General features: G+C 39.1%; 1 long non-coding RNA gene across 1 annotated transcript; it reads right to left on the reverse strand.

The window, feature by feature from the left end:
* Positions 1 to 447: 447 nt before the first annotated feature.
* LOC123394062 lies at positions 448 to 2050 on the reverse strand. The gene is made up of 3 exons (XR_006608830.1): positions 2000 to 2050; positions 1469 to 1570; positions 448 to 522 (listed from the first exon to the last, which is right to left on the reverse strand). It is a non-coding gene; the product is annotated as an uncharacterized LOC123394062 (long non-coding RNA).
* Positions 2051 to 8576: the final 6526 nt, after the last annotated feature.

Consider the following 8576-nt stretch of genomic DNA (forward strand, 5'->3'; position numbering starts at 1 on the left):
ACCTGTCAATCATCTTTCCTCACACCCAGAATATCCTGGGGTTTGTCATCTGACACTTCCAAGTCTTTGCCAACTTGCCTCAGGTCATGAATAATCCTTAGGAACTGGCTCTTTATTGTTCCTATAGTTACCAGGTGATGATGCCATTGCCAGTCATCTGGAATTTGGGTTAGTTGGGTTTTTTTTTGTTTATTGTTGTTGGGGTTTTTGGTTTTAGTTTTGGTTTTTGGTGTGTGTGTGTGTTTGTCCCTGGAGTTCTTATGTTCCTAAAAGAGTAAGTGTAACCCTCAGTTCTTCCCAAGGAATAGTGTTTTTCTCTCAGGACCCAGAATCAGACTTTCCAGTACTCTGAGTTTTTGTAAGCAGGCTCCAGTCTCCAACCAGGACATTCAATTCTGCTCCCATACCCTCATTCAGTCAGTGTACGGTCATTTTCCATCAACTTACTCATTCTAGTCTTGGTTCCCAAGCTCCATGTCTCCAGTTGCTATGGGGGGTTGATAATGATTCAAGAATTCAAGTCTGAAATGAGAGCAGTCCCAGAGACTGTTCTTCACAAACAGAATTTAAGCGAGGTGTCTAAAACTCTATTGTCTTCAGGGATCAGGCAGATAATGTAAATATATAAAGCCATCTATACAGCCATCCCTAACACAGTAGGGAGAGATGAAGTCTGTGTAAAATGGAGAAAGCACGCAAATTCCAATTAAAAAGAGAACACTGGGCAAGCCACCAAGTCACAGCCTCTGAGGCTTCTTGGGCTTTGTAATCCCCATGCTTGGCACACCACCTGCACTTGGTAGGTGCTTAAATCAATGAATGAGTGAAAGAACAAAGAAGTGAGTGAACAAATAAACCAACATGGAAAAGCTGAAATGGAGACTTTAGATTATTTCTCACAATATGGGAGGTGATAAACCTCATTCATTTGAGGGGTTTTAGGGGCGCCTGGGTGGGTGGCTCAGTGGGTTAAAGCCTCTGCCTTCGGCTCAGGCCATGATCCCAGGGTCCTAGGATCAAGCCCGGCGTCAGGTTCTCTGCTCAGTGGGGAATGGGCTTCCTCCTCTCTCTCTGCCTGCCTCTCTGTCTACTTGTGACCTCTTATCTGTCAAATAAATCAATAAAATCTTTAAAAAAAATGCATTTGAAGGGTTTTTGTTCCTGAAACTCCCTCTACCTCTGTTCCTGAGACCTTTCCAAACTTATAATAATTCTCAATTTAGTCTGTCTAAAGGATTTCATTTTTATTGGAACTTCATCATACAAAGATACATAGGTAATCAATGGGTAGATAATAAATATTAATACTTATGCTTTCCTTTAAAACAACTCAGAGTGTATAATACATTTTAATAATTCAGTATCAACTCCTCTGTTGTGCTGACAAGTCAAATGAAGAGAGGAGAAAAGAAATAAATGAAAGTAGGAGAGAAAAAGACATAAGCAACAACTACAGTCATGGGCTCACTTTATGGGTGAAGTTGTTTCGGTCCAAGTTGTCCTCAGGAACCAAAGTTGCTCCCTTCACTCTTCTCTGGAAGTGTGTATGGAGGCAGATAGTGAGGATAAGCTTTGGATAATCAAGGATAAAAGAAGTATGAGTACTTCAGGCCTAGCAAATTCCCTCTTGCACTGTTGCTGCACTGAGCCTTCTGGTGGTAATCCAGGAGAGAGGGCATTATTTTGTATTCCACGTGGCCCTATAAATTCAATGTCTGGAGATGATGACAAGTGACTTTAGAGCCAACCTTCCAATCTTCCCAGGACAGGCCAAGTAACTCACAAAAGCTGCCATAACCCATTGTACTCATGAACGTGTCCTATCCCTCAGCTGCACCTCATTCTTTCTCTTCTTGCTCTGCTCTGGGCCTCTCTACCTGCCTGTCACCACCTGATCCTGGGTTGCAGTGGACCAGTGTGACCAACTCTTGAACAATTTGACTTTTTCCTTGTTTACTACACATTTCCATGTTGAGGCATTGAGTTCCCAGTAATTTACCTGTGGCCCGATTCCAAGACTGTCTTCATTTCCTATGGTTGCTGTAAAAAAAAAAAAAAAAAAAAAAAAAAAACAATTTGAGCACAAACTTGGTGGTCTACAATGCCAGGAACATATTCTCTTACAGTTCTAGAGGCCACAAGTCTAAAATCGGTATCACTGGGCCAAAATCAAGAAGATGTTAGTAAGACCATAAGGGGAGAGGCCCTAAGGGAAGAATCCACTCCTTTTTTTTCTTCCAACTCTGGTGACTGCTGGCATTTGTTGGCTTGTGACTACATTACTCCCACCTCTGCCTCTGTAGTCACACTGCTTCCTCCTTTTCTGTCTGTAAGATCTCCCTTTACCTCTGACCCTATAAGGACACTTGTGATAGTATGTAGGACCCACACAGATAATCCAGGATATCTCATTTCAAGATCCTTCACTTAATCACACTTACAAAGACCTTTTTTCCAAATTAGCTAGACACTTATAGTTTTTTTGGGATTTATTAATAGTTAGATACCTTGGTGAGGCAGGGGAAGGAGGCATAGGCTTCCCCCCCGACCCCCAGCTGATTACAAGGACAGTCTCCTATAATCTGTTTCCATTAACAACTCCAACCCCAAACCAAGAGCATTGTTCCCTGGGGAGTTACAGGATTGTTCCATTTGAACGCCTATAGCTAAACGCCACAATAATTTTAGGTGGGGAAGTACATTAACCAAAGAAGTTTCCCAATTATAAAGGTCTTATTTAATGCCTGCTTCTCCTTTGTCTGCCTTTTTGCAGATACTCACATCAACAGCAGTCTATATTCTTCTCCTCACCATAACAGTCCATTATAACTTCCCTATTCCCCTTCTCCTCTCTGGCATCCAAACTGGGAATGGTGGAGGGAAAATGGGGACGGTGAGAAATAGACAGTCTGTGGACTCATTTCTAAATCTGGCATTGTTATCCCTCCTGAAATAAGTTTCAGGAGGGATAGCAGATCTCATGTATGTGCCTACCACCTCTTTCCATCCCAAGATTTAGACAGGGCACAAGTTAGGTTCAGATGGAGTCCCAGTGTTCTTAAAGTAAACTTCTCTCCGCTTTTCTAGAGATGAAAATGGTGGCTTCTCCACCTTCCATCCTGAGAAAGCTCTCTTGGGGAGACCAATACTGGACTCATGTTTGTTCAGGTGGCTTGATATTCACCACAAGATATTCTTTCCCAAGCAGCCTCAAAGACAACCTCTTGCTTCTGTAAAATTTGTGGATTGTGTCTCTTTGAATAAAAAGGCATAGCATATTCAACTCACTTAGAGGAATTCATGTGCCTTCCACTGTGGGGAAAGTGTTACTCCAACCAGCATAACCAGGAAAGTGGATTCCCACTTGAATCCAAATATGATTTATACTCCTTTGGAGGTAGATTTATATCTCTTTCAAATTTAGCATTTGGGACAGAAGAAACTTCTTTTGCCAAGAAACAAAGAACATGCTCTGTACCCTTTATCAGTTCTGATAAGAGTTTTCCAATTCTCCTCATGCTGTGCTGAGAAAGAATACAAAAACTATCCATGGCTTTGTAAAAATCTGTTGTTTTGGGAAATGTTCTTTTCTGGGCACTATGAAAATCAATCTCTGACTAAAACAGAGCAAAATTAAAGTGATTTTTGTTTTTTTTAATCCTAAGGTTTTAAGAAAAAAACAATGAGACATTCATGCTGTAGAAATTGTTACATTTGTTCAAAATTCAAAAATAGCCTTGGAAAAGTCTAGGGCTCTTTATAGATGTGCTGGGACCCATACTTTAAAGAGTTTGCTAATGAAGGACTAAAATGCCCAAATCCTTTAAGAAACAGGATGAGTTTTATTGATAGAGAATGCCTTTTGGAGGGACGGGGAGAAAATTTCAGTCCAAGACCAAATTAGAGATGAGGCCGGCAAGCTATAAATGAGGCTGAGCATGAATATCGTTAGTTGTCTGCTACAGAAACCCCATCATCAAAAAAGCAAAGCTTGTCCCCTTTGAATTGAGAGAACAGCTGTTCTTTCTGCTGATTCCACTTGTTTCTGCACCATGACCATCAAAACAAGTAATTAATAAGCCAGGAAGTACTTGTTCCTAGGCTATCTGAGAAGCTATCAGGGGGAAAAAAAAAAAAATCCTGGTTTTCAAGAGTAGATCAGAAGCAAAATTTTTTTCTTTGTTCTTGGCTCTGACAAGATTGGAGCTCCAGTTTCTTGGTTAATTTTTACCGCAGCTAAGCCTCCTTCAAATGGTATCTTTATTGTTTTCAGAGTACTCACTTTCCTTATATCTGAAAAATGGTTGCACACATGAATACGTTTGTATTTTACTTCAGTTCTTTTTCCTTGGGATATTGAACTAGGAGGAAAGACATGATCATGTGACATTCAGTGGACCCTTGCTAACATTATTTCTTCCTAAATTTCCAGATATTTAACAATTGGTTATTTATGTTGCACCAGAACCGAATACTCTGTAGCACTCCGTACACACCTTCTACTAATGACCCCACCTTCCCCCAACTCTATCCCTTTAACATTAAAAAAAAAAAAATGTCATTCATGATTCAGCTCTGATACTACATCTTCTGGGAAGACTTCCTAATCCTTAGCTCCCACTCATTGACACAGGCTGGGGTAGATGTGTCTCCTCTGTGCTACCATGGAAATTTCTGAACTGCTCTTCCACTAAACTTGCTGCCCTCTGTTCAATTGTATATTCACTAGTTTGACTTCTCCATTAAAAAGCATCATTGGGACGCCTGGGTGGCTCAGTTGGTTAAGCAGCTGCCTTCGGCTCAGGTCATGATCCCAGCGTCCTGGGATCGAGTCCCACATTGGGCTCCTTGCCCCGCAGGGAGCCTGCCTCTCCCTCTGACTCTGCCTGCCACTCTGCCTATGCTCTCTCTCTCTCTGACAAATAAATAAATAAAATCTTAAAAAAAAAAAAAAAAAGATCATTAAAAAGCATCATACCCCCAGTGCCTGGGAAAAAAGTTGCTAATTAATAAATGCTCCCTAAACTGCACTGTATTTAAGATATTTTTCTTTTCCCATTCATAAGAATTAAGGGACCCCCAAAACTTACAGATGACTTATCTTCATCAGTAGCATGTCTTTGTATTCCAATTTGTAAAAGAATTTTTCTTTTCCTAGACTAGGCCTGAGCTTTGAGAAAAGAAATATTTCACCTTCAGCTATAGACAGAGCTATTCCTACAGCTAAGATGACCTGAATGTTGATTTCTACACACTGTGCCTCTCGCACTTCTGAAAGAAACATTGTTCTTAAAGCGATTGAAGGGATTTAGGGTTTCACTGAACCATGACGTAGGCTGCCTCGGCTGAACTGCTGACTCTGTTTGCCTGCCACCAGAATCCAGTCTCCAGAATAAAACAACATTAAAGGAAAATTAACCCTCATAATTGCTTCCCCAACAGATTTTGTTGTCTACATGGGATTACACACAGGATGACCAAGTTTCCCATAACCTTAACCAATGGTCCTGAACTCCCCATCCTGGGCTGATGAGCACAAGTCAAGAATCCAAATCCCTTTTCTCCTAAGGGCTAATCCTTTTCAATGAGATGTTCACAGACCTATGTTATTAATGTAGATTTAAAGAAAAGGGGGGGAAGAAAGAAAAATAATCACATTCTCAAGGAATTCAAGGTTGCATGACTGAAAAGGGAACTCAAGATTTGCACGTTTAAATGTTTATAACTGAAGGTCCTGCTGGGTGTAGAATGTGTGTACATTGCTTATTCCAATGGACATCTTAGGTAAAGGAGATCATCTGGCTTTATATTTAATAAAATGATCTTTCAGGGTACTAAAGATAAGACATGAGAAGCTATGGTTGAGCTTTCAAAAGCCTACAATGGCCTGATTTTAAATCAGATGAAAAAGTTCATTTCAGATCAAATAGGTAAAAATCTGGATACAGGCCAGAAAAAAAAAAAGTAGCAAAACTCAAACACATGAGCAGAAGTAATTAATCATGAAGTTGAGGACCAGAAAAAACACTGAAAAGTCATTTGCCTCTTCCTCCAGCTTCCAGCCCAACTCCTTTTAACTACTCTGAGATGAATATATATACCATGGCTCCCAGACATAAACAAAAGACCTATGGGTGGCAGGGCTAAGACTTATTTTTTTTTTAAAGATTTTATTTATTTATTGGACAGAGAGAGACCACAAATAGGCAGAGAGGCAGGCAGAGAGAGAGAGAGAGGAGGAAGCAAGCTCCCTGCTGAGCAGAGAGCCCGATGTGGGACTCGATCCCAGGACCCTGAGATCATGACCTGAGCCGAAGGCAGCGGCGTAACCCACTGAGCCACCCAGGCGCCCCAGGGCTAAGACTTATTAAGACTTATATTACTAAAGATTTATTAAAGACTTATAAAAATCCACATGAGCAGCAAATGTTGGCTGGGACTGACTAAGCAATACAGCTCACCAAACACAAAATAACACTGATTTACTGCATTTCAAGTTTAATTACTTTTTTTAAGAAAGCTCTACATCCACTATGGGGCTCAAACTCACAATCCCAAGATAAAGAGTCACACACCCTCCTGGCTGAGCCAGCCAAGCACCCCTACCCATATTTAGATATTGCTCTCAATATCTGATTGATTTAGATATTGATCTCAATATGTGTTACTGATTTCATAGCAGTTTTCTTTTTCAAATGGTTTCTCAAATAACAGACCATGTTAAGTATCATTACACTCGGGATTGGGAAGAGGGGACAATGATATGTGACTATTTTTAAAAGTTCTTGTAAAAGAATAACATCTTTGTTAAAAAAAAAAAAAGAATAACATTTTTGTAAAAGAATAACACCCCCACACATGTGAATATTTTTGACATTAAAATGATAGAAATTACTGTACTTTTTTTTATTTTTATCAATGATCCAGAACATGTTTGCATATTTTACACATTCATTTTATTCCAGGGCTTCTTAATCTTCATAGGCAGTAAGGTCTTCATAAAGTCTAATCTAAAGTCTTCCTGCTATACTTTTACCTGAGCTTAATTTATTATTCCTTTCTAGTTACAGGATGATTACTACAGTTTGTCATATAGCCAATGACTATTAACTTACCCTCTATTCTAGGTACCACTACTTGAGATACAAATCTGCCCACACAGAGTTATATCTCAATGCTTATCTTATATTCTCTAGAACAACAGAATACTGTCTAATAGAACTTTCTGCAATGATGGTAATTTTCTATACCTGTGTTGCTCAGTATAGTAGCAACTAACCACATGTGATCATTGAGCTCTTAAAATGAGCCAGTGATCATAGAACCAAAACAAATAACCCTATAGTTTGTATGAAACCACAAAAGATCCTGAATAGCCAAAGCAATCTTGAAAAACAAAGCTGGAGGTATCATGATCCCAGATTTTAAGATATACTATAAAGCTGTAGTAGTCAAAATAGTATGGTACTGGCACAAAAAAAGACATGTTCATCATCAAAGGAACAGAATAGAGAGTCCAGAAATTAACTCATGTTTATGTGGTCAATTAATCTATGACAAAGGAAGTATGGGAAAAAGAGAGTCTCTTCAACAAATGGTGCTAGGAAAATTGGACAGCTACATGCAAAAGAATGAAACTGGACAACTTTCTTATACCATATACAAAAACAAACTCAAAATGGATTAAAGACCCAAATGCGAGACTGGAAATCATAAAACTCCCAGGAAAAAGCATAGGCAGTAATTTCTTTGACACAGGCCATAGAAACATTTTCTAGGTCTATCTTCTCTGGCATGGAAAACAAAAAGGCAACGTACTGAATGGGAGAAGACATTTGAGAGGATGATATATCTGATAAAGGGTTAATATCCAAAATACATAAGGAACTTATACAACTCAACAACACCCCCCAAAAATAATCTGATTAAAATGGACAGAGGGCCCGAATAGACATTTTTCCAAAGAACCCATACAGAGGGCCAACAGGCACAGGAAAAGATATTTAGCATCACTAACTATTAATTGAAGTATAAATCAAAACCACAGTGAAATACCACCTCACACCTGTTAGAATGGCTAAAATTGAAAGAACAAGAAATAGCAAGTGTTGATGAGGATGTAGCGAAAAAGGAACCCTCATGCGCTATTAGTAGGAATGTAAATTAGTGCAGCCACTGTGGAAAACACTATGGAGGTTCCTCAAAAAATTTAAAATAAAAATACCATATGATCCAGTAGTTGTACTACTGAGTAGTTACCCAAAGAAAATGAAAACATTAATTCAAAAAGATAAATGACCCCCCATATTTACTGCAGCATTATTTACAAGAGCCAAGATATGAGAGCAACCAAAGTGTCCACCCATAAATGAGTGGATAAAGATGTGATGTATAAAAAAGGATGAAATCTTACCATTTGCAACAACATGGGTGGCCCTAAAGGATATAATGAAAACTGAAATAAGTCAGTCAGAGAAAGACAAATACCATATGATTTCACTCATATTCAGAATTTAAGAAACAAAACAAACAAAAAGTGGACTCTTAAATACAAAGAGCAAACAGTGTTTGTAAGA

The sequence above is a fragment of the Mustela putorius genome, unplaced genomic scaffold (assembly GCF_011764305.1).
Source record: "Mustela putorius furo isolate JIRA1106 unplaced genomic scaffold, ASM1176430v1.1 tig00001230_pilon_pilon_pilon, whole genome shotgun sequence".
Lineage (NCBI taxonomy): Eukaryota > Metazoa > Chordata > Mammalia > Carnivora > Mustelidae > Mustela > Mustela putorius.